The sequence below is a fragment of the Rattus norvegicus genome, chromosome 20 (genome assembly GCF_036323735.1).
Source record: "Rattus norvegicus strain BN/NHsdMcwi chromosome 20, GRCr8, whole genome shotgun sequence".
Classification (NCBI taxonomy): Eukaryota; Metazoa; Chordata; class Mammalia; order Rodentia; family Muridae; genus Rattus; species Rattus norvegicus.
Genome location: NC_086038.1, coordinates 22,527,501 through 22,539,839, shown reverse-complemented (window position 1 = coordinate 22,539,839; position 12,339 = coordinate 22,527,501).

Genomic DNA, 12,339 nt, shown 5'->3' with positions numbered 1-12,339 from the left:
TTGTCGCCAGTGGTTTATGGTTTCCTTGGTCCTCAGAAATTTGAATAGGAGGGAATCGGGCAGCTCTATTAGTCGTAGCAATGGTAGTAGTGGTTGTTACATTTTGTTTATCCTTCATAGTGGTGTTAAAGATCCTTGAATCTATGGTTGGGGTGTACGTATTGGTTTTGTTTCTCTTGTTGTGATAAAATATCTTGACAAACAGAACTTAATGGAGAAAAAGTTTATTCTGCCTCATAAACTATACAGACCATGATATCAAGGAACACATGAGACAAGCTCATCACCTTGAATCAACTGTCAGGAAGAGAGAGAGAGAGAGAGAGAGAGAGAGAGAGAGAGAGAGAGAGAGAGAGAGAGAGAGTGAATAGAATCTCAAAGCACATCCCTAGTGACATTCTTCCTCCAGCAATGCCCCACCTTCTAATAGTCCCTATCATCTGTCTACCAGTAGGGGACAAATGTTAGAACACAGGAGTCTATGGGAAACATTTCACATTCAAATCACAACCTTGTATATCATTAATTTTGTATGTTGTTCCTACTATGATAAAATGCTTTCTCTATTCTTCCTAATCGCTGTAAACTTCCATAAGAATCTCACATTAGAGGAAAGACCCATCTTCCCTGGCCTTTACTAACTGTATGAAAGGGAAGGATATTCACCTACCAGCTTGGTCAGAAATTCTTGGAACCCAAGTTGGGATCACAAGCGATAGGCAAGGTCAGTACTGGAGTGTAGGGTCAGGTGGTCCTGATGCTAGCTTCAGAGTAAACAAATTTGCTGCCATGAGCTATGGGCAGGAAACAGTAGTTCTGGGATCGGCACAGCCACCATTGAGATACATTGACATTGAAATATGACATATTCACAAGCCCTGGTCCACGCCTTATCTTTATTATATCTACCATCTAGGAAATCTCTTATAAATAATTCCTTCAGTGTTCTGGGTCTGGGCACAACAAAGTAAGCCTCCTAGGTGGTGCCCTGATATTTTGGATAAATTAAACACTCACCTCATTCTCTCTCCCTCATGGGAGATATTGGTCACTCAATGAATCTCATGGTGGCAGGCTGGGGCGATGTGAAATGCTCGCAGTGAAACGTCTAACATTTTAAACACATCTTCACTTTCTGTGCTCCACCAAGAACCTGTAATACATCACTTGGATTATGGAACTCTTATAAATTAATGTGTCATCAACACAAAATATATATCTCATAAGAGGGCCTGAAACCTTCTATTCTACTATCTTGTTGGTAGCAAGAGTTATCGTGACTGGTGTGCAGCAGGAGTCGCAGCAGTGGTCATTACAGATTTCTACATCCTTAGTGGGAGCTTGAAGTCAAACCTTACACGGTAAAGGATATTACTCAAGTCCACTTCTTTACTACGATCAAAAGGCTGTTGCATCACTTAGAATAAAATGAACCATATCAGCTTCATTTGAACAGAGATTACATCATATCTATAACAGGTCATGTGAAATTGATTATATGTAACTTAACAGTGATTCATTTTGAGCACATCTTAGAGGTTTCAAAATATTCCGAAAGATTCATCTTTATTGATGTTCATGTGCATGTGTCTGTGTGTAGGGATGTGCAAGTGTGCACACAGATGCCCATAGACACCAGAAGAGGATACCAAGTCCCCAAATAAGATGGTTAAGAGAGATTTGAGCCACGTGACATAGTTTCTGGGAACCCAATCAAGTCATCTCTAGGTCAGCAATTGGTCTTAATGTTAAGCCATGAATACATGTCTGTTAAAAAATAATCTATAACCAAGGAAAACTCTGAATCAAGACATAGAGACCTCAGGAAGATGCTTATTCCCTGGAGCTTGCTCAGCCAGCTTTCTTATTGAACCCAGGGTCACCATTCCGGGGTTGGAGCCACTCACAATGGGGTAGGCTCTCCCTCATTTATGACTAGTTAATAAAATGCCTTACAGCTGGAGGACATAGAGGCATTGTCTTCCATTGAGGCCCTCTTCCTTCAGATAATACTAGCAGGTCTCAAGGTGATATAAGAGAACACAGCCAGAATACAGCAAATACAGGGGCGAATGCCAGCAGCAAACCACTGAACTGAGAACGGGACCCCTGTTGAAGGAATCAGAGAAAGAACTCGAAAAGCTTGAAGGAGCTCGATACCCCTTATGAACAACAATGCCAAGCAACCAGAGCTTCCAGGGACTAAGCCACTACCTAAAGACTATACATGGACTGACCCTGGACTCTGACCTCATAGGTAGCAATGGATATCCTAGTAAGAGCACCAGTGGAAGGGGAAGCCCTGGGTCCTGCTAAGACTGAACCCCCAGTGAACGTGATTGTTGGGGGGAGGGCAGTAATGGGGGGAGGGTGGGGAGGGGAACACCCATAAAGAAGGGGAGGGGGGGATTAGGGGGATGTTTGCCTGGAAACCGGGAAAGGGAATAACACTCGAAATGTAAATAAGAAACACTCAAGTTAATAAAAAAAAAAAAGGAAAAAAAAAAAAAAGAGAAGCCAGCACGACTATAAAGCAAAGGTAAGCACATTACTATGCACTCAAGAATACATAATGCTCTTGCATATAATTGAAATTTGGTTCCTAGCACCCATGTTGTGCAACACAACCACCCATAGCTCCAGCTCCAGGGGATTGAACATCTTCTTCTGGCCTCTCCAGCCACCTGCTTTTACATGTACACACTCACATGGACACAAACATATGCATGGCTAGAAGATAAAATAAATCATTAAAAATTTTTAAAAACTATAATACTTGTCAACACAATTCATACAAGAATTAAAAATAGATTATAAATAGTAGATGGATAAGTACACCGGTATGTACATAGATATCAACAAACTGAGAGAAGCTTTGTAATTGTGTTGATTGTTGAACATCTCTTGGCACAGACAGCAAAGGTAAAGTCTAGAGGCCATGTGAGGAAGAACAGATTACACCTCTAGAGAATGAAGTCAAAAATGTGGCTAGATTTGTCTCATGTTTGTAAAATGGATCACCCTTGAAAGGAAGAGAATAAATTAGAAAATATACACACCACATCTACATTGAAAACTTAATTATAAATTCCCTTTGCTCTGGCTCCCTGGAGTAATAGATACACTTTTCTTTGTTACTTTTATTTCATTTTAGAAATACATCACCTTCCTTGAAAGTATTTTTAATTCATTGAAAGCCAACATAACCAGGAAATTGGGTTCTTCACAGAAGGCACATATTGAGCATACTGTTTCAAATTGCTTTGGCTTGGCCAGAGAGAGAGTCACTTTCAGTTAAAATACTATTTAGTTTAAAGGAAATATTGCTTTTCTAATCCTGTCCCAAATTCATTTCTCAGACAGAAAATCTGTCCTTCACACACTGTTGGAATTTCACTGTTGTCAATATTTCACTTCCTTGGGGACATTATTACAAATATGTATACATGCACACACAGAGATAATATATATATATATATATATATATATATATATATGCAGAGACTTAAATATGTGCAGATAGATAGATAGACAAACAGAAAGTAGATAGATAGATACATACATACATAGAAAGAAAAAAGAAAGAAAGAAAGAAAGAAAGAAAGAAAGAAAGAAAGAAAGGAAAGAAAGAAAGAAAGAAAGAAAGAAAGAAAGAAAGAAAGAAAGGAAAGAAAGAAAGATGGATGGATGGATGCAGTACTCAGAAGTGTCTGGTACCACAATTTATCAACAAATAGCTTTCAAGTTGAGCAAGGAGTTTTTGCATGAATATTAATTCAAACACATTTTTCTGATTTGTCTGAAGATAAATCCCAGATAAATACTTGTATAAATTAGACCTGAGAAGTCATCCTCAAAACGTTTCAATTCAACTAAAAGACTTGACAAACCAGTCATTGTTTTATTCATGAAACACGTAGCTCCATTTGAAGAGTAGACAATGGAAGAAGATGAAAGATGGTTCCTTTTTACTAAAGTGCACGTGACTGAATATGGAATTTCCTTCCAATATTTATCTGACAGAAGGAATATTTTCTGTCTTGAAACATCTCTAATACTTCGCAGCATATTGCTTACTTTATTTCTGCTTTACCATTTTACCTGAACTTCACAGCTAGTCCCAAAGGAAGCCTTGGAATAAGTCATTCATCTGCCTAACTCTTTCTGCTGCCTATCTTTTCTCTTGGGTTACTACCAATAACTGAGCTGTCAAGCCTACTTTCAAATGGTATGCCTATCTTGTTCATTGTATTACACACACACACACACACACACACGCGCGCGCGCGCGTGCAAACACACACACAAACACACACGCATACACACACCACACACACAAACACACACACATACACACACAAACACACACACACCACACACACACATATACACACATACCACACACACAAACAGACACACATACACACACACCACACACACATACACACATACCACACACACAAACACACACACATACACACACCACACACACAAACACACACATACACACACAAACACACACATACACACACATACACACAAACACACACACACCACACACACATATACACACACATACACACACACCACACACACAAACACATACACATACACACAAACACACACACATACACACACACCATACATACACACACACCACACATACACACACAACACTCACACACACACACACACACACACACACACACACATTGCAAACAGCCATGCTCAATTTGATCCTATTTGTGTAAAATTAAAGGCACATTAAACCATAGAATGGAATATTGTAAGTACAGGATGTGAAACAAAGTTTTTTTTTAAATATGTGGTTGGGCCAGAAAAGATTGTAAATTAAATGGGATTTTGATAGGCATGTAATAGTGAAGGGAGATGTTTTTATTTTGTTTTGGTTTAAGTTTTATAAAAAAAATAACTGAGATAAAGAGCAGAGCAAATCTCCCAAAACAGCATAGGGAAATCCCGATGATGCACCGAGCACAGATTTTCTGGGTTAACAGAGCAGAAACATCATTCTGAGCACAGTCCTACCATCGCTTTCAGTTAAATTGAGCAGCAGAGTCAATCTGTGAAAGAAAAAGAGACATTGAAGCAAAAGATTGGCTATCTGTGTTCATGCCACTGTGAGAATGGGCCACATGGCCAGTGAATGGAATTTCACCTCTTCCTTAGCCAAGTTCATAAAACGCAGTGTCTCGATAATGTAGACATCTTAGCCTAAGGTTGTTTTGCTAGGTAACAGTAGCCCTGCTCAAACCAGTGTGCAAGGTTTCTTGTTGTCAACCAGAGCTTCAGTTATTATACCTAATAGTGTGAGCTTCAAATAATTATAAAGAATTTTAGGAATAATTATTATTAGATATGTCATTGTTTGCTATAATCTGGATCTTGAATACCTTTGAAAATTTGTTGATGTCTTCTGCTGCAACATTGTCCTGACAGAAGGGATGCAGCCTTTGAAACAAAGATTTGATAAGATATGGGGGTAACTGGATTCCTTAGTGGTAGAACATCTTAAGGAGAGTGAGGGATACTAGATCTTTCTTATTTTTTAGTGCTTCCCAGCAATACAAGACACAAGCTGCTCCTCCATACAGTCTCTGCCACTACCATTCAGGACTCACAATAGAACCCTAAAAGGGGCAAACCTGCTCAATCAAGGGCTGGGAACTTAATGCAAATAAATATATTCTTGCTAGAGGCTAAGCATCTCCGGTATCTTGTTACAGCATTGAAACTGTTTCTAACACCGTTGGAAACATGGAAGAAAGACATTTATAGTCACATCCATTGCATAGCGCTTCTTAAACAGATTCCGTGCAAGCCAAAAAGCTTTGCATGATTTGGCTGCATTGGTGCATATCTGCAGTTAAATTATGGTTCTGTGAATCGTAAGAGTCTTCTGACTTCAAATCAAGGTGGTCTATGACATAGATAATGACACTACAAAGAAACATGAAGTAGAGGGATAGATGGCAATGTCTTGAAGTAACAGACTAAGGAGGAAACTATATTTTTCTCAGGGCTTTAAAAACAAACAGAAAAAAATGTTTATCATATAAAACATGACAGTTTGCCTGAGTCAGCATTTTCCTGTGTCAGGTAGGAGAGAAGATAGAGCTCACCGTCTACATAAGCAAAGAAATAGAGGAATGAAGCAAAATATTAATATAATAATATCTGTTAGATGGGCTATCAATTGGTTGAGTTGAAATCTGAGACCATTCTAGTCAAATTGAAGACTTCCAGGTAAAAGTGACTCTATGGGGGGTAGGGGTGGATTTGGAACAACCCCTAAGGTTGACTTCTGGATTCCATATGCACACCATATGTGCCAGCATGTATGCACACAAGCAGGCTCAAGCATGTGTGCATCTACACACAGGCACATATACACAGAGATAAGAAAATACCTTTCCAACAGAAAATTGAAACGCATGATTGTTGTGATGTTAAACTGTTAAACGTGTACACGATAAGTTATCAACTATAAAGTCACAGAGCAATCACCAATACTGTATTGCATAAGCTGCCACATAGATTGCAATGCTAAAAGTAAGTGGCAAAATCAGAAAGTGGAAACTTGTTCTAGGAAAATGATGGAGGGGTAGTGGCTATTTTGATGTGACTGTAGATCATGTGACAAAAGTTAACTGAAAGTGTCACCTAATTGATACTTGGAGCTGAGAAAATGTTTTTCCCAAATAAAACTAAATGTAGTCTATGCCTTAGTATAAGCAATGAAGACTGTAGCATAAACTGATGCACGTACGAGTTCTCTGATAAATATCTCCTTTAATAAGGCATGTCTTTCAATGTGTTTTTAGTATTGACAGGGTTTTTGTCATTAAAAGGTGAACAGCCATTATCTAACATAATGCAATATGCACACAGAAATCCTCTGACTAATTTTGTTAGCTGTTTCATTGACTTTCCAGGACAGAAAAAAAGAATCAAAAGCAAAACCATTGGATATTATTCCTGCTAGTCTTTGAAGGCTAACTTGCCAATTAATCATTCAAAGGAGAATTTTAAACCCTCATGAGGCTAGTGGCTTCAGGAAGAGCTCAGCTCTTTCCTGCTCCTTGTTTTAATCTTTTTCACCAAGACATTATCAGGATTAAGCTAAAATCTCACTCCCCTTGAGTTACTATTCTCTAGGAAACACAAAGCTTTCCAGCTGGAGCAATAAAGCCCAAGATAACTATGTTAGCATTCTGTCTAAGCTCCACCCCACAGTTACCTGGCAACAGACAGGTATTCCTGACGATATAGAAGGATAAAAGGAGCTGCTTGCCCCTTCCTCACTCTCTTGTTCTCTCTTGCCCTCTTGCTCCTCTCTTGCTCTTGCCTTCCTGCCCTCAATTCTCTCCCCATTCCCTTCCCCCCTCACTCTTCATGTGCTCATGGCTGGCCTCTTCTCTCTTCTCTTTTCTCTCTCCTCTTTTCTCTCTCTTCTCTCTCTTCTCTTGCTTCTCTCTCTCTTCTCTTCTTCTTCCTCTTCTTCTTCCTCTTCTCCTCCTCCTCCTCTTCCTCTCTCTCTCTCTCTCTCTCTCTCTCTCTCTCTCTCTCTCTTTCTCTCTTTCTCTCTCTCTTTCTCCCTCTCTCCCAATGCCCTTAGTAAACCCTATTCTATGCTACACTGTCCTGTGGCTGGTGGCTGGTTTCTCAGGGGGAAGGGATGCCTCAAAATGAGCCTGCTGAGATACCTTCCCCATACCTTACCACACCTTCATAGAACATATCCCCCCTCTCCTTATCTTTTTATAAACACATCAATCTATAGTTAGAAGAAAATATACACATGGAGAGAAAAACTATTTATTTTTGAAGTAAAAATAAAAGTACTGCTATTTAGTTTGTAAATTAAAAGAATAATTGACAAACATCCTCTGAAAATAACTAGCAAGATGGGGACCCGAAAAGATGACTCAGGAGTTAAGAACATTTCCTGCACTTGCAGAGGAACCAAGTCCAGCTAACAGTGCTCACATGAAGTAGCTCTCTGCCTATAGCTCCATTTACAGAGGACCTGACTCCCTTTTCCTGGGTTTGTACAAATCTCCTCACATATGCACAAACACATGGATACACAGACACAGACACATGTGCATGCACACATATATGCATGCAATTCACATTAACACATGCCTACACATATGCACATGCAATTCACATAAACACATACCCACACACAAATAAAATGAAAAATTAAACAGAACTGGCACTCTGAACACATATAAATTAGTAGGGAAACTTCATAATAGATATAATTCTGATATGCCAATTAACTAAGCCAAATGTGCTTTTAACTCTCAATTTTTAAAAGAAACTATCATTCCCAATATTTTATATGACTTAAAATGAAAACCTCCAGTTTATTCTGACTTATTATTTCTAAATCCATGTTCTTTTATCCAAGTAGCAAATCTTATGATTATGAACTTATTGCATTGTTACGAACACATTACAATGTGAATGAATAAATGATTGCAATCAAGCAAAGCAAATATCAAACTTTTAGCAAACAAAATCCACACGAGGAAAATGGTGGATTGTTCTAGGGCTCCCTTAGTTTATTCAGATGAGCATTTTAAGTGAATTTTCTCTGGCAGTTGACTTCAAATACTGCTATGCCAGTCTTGTACTTCTGAATACACTACTTCCCTCTATAAAAACTTCCCCCTTTCTTACTAACTCACACTAATCACAAACTTCAAAATGAAATTCAAAACAGAAAAGAAACTAGTTTCGATTTGTTTGATTTTCATTACTCACGCCAACGAGAGGCACAGAACTGATATATTTCTACATATCCATTGCTAATCAAATGCTAAGCAACTCGAATATAAATTGTGTGTGAGACACTGAGAATCAGATTAAACACAGACAAACCCTGGGAAGTTTTATTGTCTAATTCACTTACAATCAGGAACCTAATATTTTTACTTTTCCAACAGTTTGTGAATGGGTTATTTTATGAATTCCACATGTATGTAAAATGCACAGAACACCAGACAAGTAGATATACCATGAAGTACTGTATTAGAATCTGTCAAGAAAAAGAAAAAAACATAGGATGCAGAGAGGGAGGTACCTGGGTAGGAGAGAGGAAAAGGAAGTGGGGAGCCTGTAGAAAGTACCAGAGACCTGCGAGGTGAGAGACTCTCAAGACTCAAAGGGAGAGACCTTAGATAAAATGCCTAACAGTGGGGAGAGGGAACTCATAGAGTCCACCTCCTGTAGCAAGGCATCAAGTAGAGGGATGGGGTTGCCATCCCACAGTCAAAAACTCTGACCCATAATTGCACCCGTCTAAAAGAACTGCAGGGACAAAAATGGAGAAGAGACTGGGGGAAAGGTGGTCCAGTGACAGGCCCAACTTGGGATCCATTTCAAGGGGAAGCCCCAAGGTCTGACACTATTACTGATGCTATGGTGTACTTATAGATAGGAGCCTAGCATGGCTGCCCTCCAAGAGGACCAACAAGCAGCTTAAAGAGTCAGACTCAGATACTTGCACCCAACCATTGGACTGAAGTTGGGGATCCCTGTTGTTGAATTAGGGAAAGACTAAAAGAAGCTGAGGAGGAGGAGGGATACACCATAGGAAGACCAGCAGTCTCAACTAACCTGGACCCCTGAGATCACTCAGATACTGAGCCATCAACAGGAAACATACCCTACTAGCTGGTCCGAGCACTCTCTAACTCTACCCGCCCCCACGCGCACGCACGCACGCACGCACATGCGCGCGCGTGCGCGCGCGCACACACACACACACACACACACACACACACACACAGAGCAAAGGACTGCCTGGTCTGGCCTCAGTGGGAGAAGACAAGCCTAACACTCAGGAAACTTGAGGCACACACACACACACACACACACACACACACACACACACACACACAGAGCAAAGGACTGCCTGGTCTGGCCTCAGTGAGAGAAGACAAGCCTAACACTCAGGAAACCTGAGGCCCCAGAAAGTGAGGAGACCTGGTGGGAGTTGGGAGAGACACATCCTCTTAAAGACGGGGAATGAAGAACTGTGGGAGGAGGGATGGGGGAGGGACGACTGGACTGAAGAACAAAAATATCAATGAATCAGACTCCTTAGAGCTCCCAAGGACTAAACCACCAACCAAAGAATTCCCGTGGCTCCAACTGCATATGTAACAGAGGATGGCCTTATCTGGCATCGGAGGGAAGGAGGCCCTTGGTCTTGTGGAGGCTTAATGCCCCAGTGAAGGGGAATGCTAGGGTGGTGAGGCAGGAGTATGTGGGTAGGTGGAGGAACACATTCATAGAAGCCGGGGGAGGGGGATGGAATGGGGGTTGTGGAGAAAAAACCCGGAAGGGGGACAACATTTGAAATGTAAATAAATAAAATAACCAATTGAGAACTGGATCCCCATTGAAGGAATCAGAGAAAGAACTGAAAGAGCTTGAAGGGGCTTGAGACCCCATGTGAACAACAATGCCAACCAACCAGAGCTTCCAGGGCTCCAGACTAAGCTACTACCCAAAGACTATATACATGGACTGACCCTGGGCTCCAACTGCATAGGTAGCAATGAATAGCCTAGTATGGGCACCAGTGGAAGGAGAAGCCCTTGGTCCTGCCAAGACTGAACCCCCAGTGAACGTGATTGTTGGGGGTAGGGTCGTAATGGGGGGAAGGGGAGCGGGAGGGGCTAGGAGGATGTTGGCCTGGAAAATGGGAAAGGGAATAACAATTGAAATGTAAATAAGAAATACCCAAGTTAATAAAGATGGAGAAAAAAAGAGAGAAAGAAAGAAAAGAAAAGGAGAATTATTTAAACAATCAGCATAAATTGAATAAGAACTGTGGGTTAGTTAAGGTAACTCTATCATTGCTAATAGCATAGGTGAGGTTATTGTATATTAACATCAAGAAAAGAGCTATGAAAAATATGTCTTCTTTGTACATATACATATATATACACATATTTTATATACATACATGATTCAAATTTGATGTTTTTAGAAGAAACATAAAAAAGACCCCACTGGTTGAAAACAAAATAGTTCATGTATGATATAATTGAGAAATATCACTCTTCAGAAAAGGTTTTGATGTCCAGCCATAGGAACTCTGGTCAGAAGACATCTCCTAGCTATCAGTTTATTTGTAAAGCTACCTTAAGCATTTCTCATGGCAGTGATATGATAAAACCAACTAACGGAGAAAAAAACGTCCATTTGGTTTTATAGGTCTGGAAGGATACAGTCCACCATGCCTGGGAAGGAGATCATATTGCATCGGCATTCAGAAAGCAGTGTGAACAGGAAGTGGGTCTAGGTTACTAAGCCTCTTGCCCTGCCCCAGTGACCCACTTTCTGCAATAGAGCTCTTCCACCTAGAGCTTTACCCTTCCTAAACAGTGCTTTCAATTGAGGACCAAGTGTTCAAACCTATGAGCCTACAAGGGGAGATTTCTCATTCAAACCACAGTAGATGTTCTCCAACCACAGATTAAACCTTGCCAACCACAACGTACTTAATGACTAACAGAGCAAAGCTCTAAAGACCTCTCCATTTGTGGTCAACAGAAGACTCCTTGACGAGAAATACTCCATTCTAAATCCCTGCCAAATATGCCATGCTTGGATGTGTTTTTGAGATGCTTATTCAGAACATTTCCTCCCCACGGCAGCAGCGTTAGGGGCTGTGGCTAAGTGAGATTAAATGTGTAGAGTCATAGCACTGTCAGACAAGTGGGTTCATTGACAGGAGCGAGTTACTTATTTTAAGATTAGAAGATTAGTAGACTCCTTGTTACAAAAGCATCTGGGACCATAGAGATGGCTCAGCAATTAAGTTGGAAGAAATTTGTGTTTCGCTAACCAACGTTATAAAAAAGAAATCACTACAAAATAAGTGCTCTTTAGACAGTATTTGATATTTCTCCAATATAAAGTACACGTGGAAAACGATCCAGCTTTTCTGAGGGAGGTAAAGTCAGCCATCTCAGAGGTTGAGACATCAATAAAAATCAGCATACTTAATTTACCAGTGGTAAATTAAAAGGGGGAAGCACAGATATTAAAGTGACTGTTCCCAAAAGAAATATGCAAGAGTTGAGGAAGGTATTATTTACTCCTTTGGGTGACATTAAATAGATTTATTTAGTGTGTACAGAGATAACAGTACTGTTAATATTTGTTGAGTGTTGGATGCAGTGTGGGTTCTTAGACTAGTGGGAAGCAAAAAAAAAAAATTGCACACCTATTCTCCAACAGCACGTGATCACAAGACAAGAAATAAGGAAAGAAATAAACAAATAATTTTCAT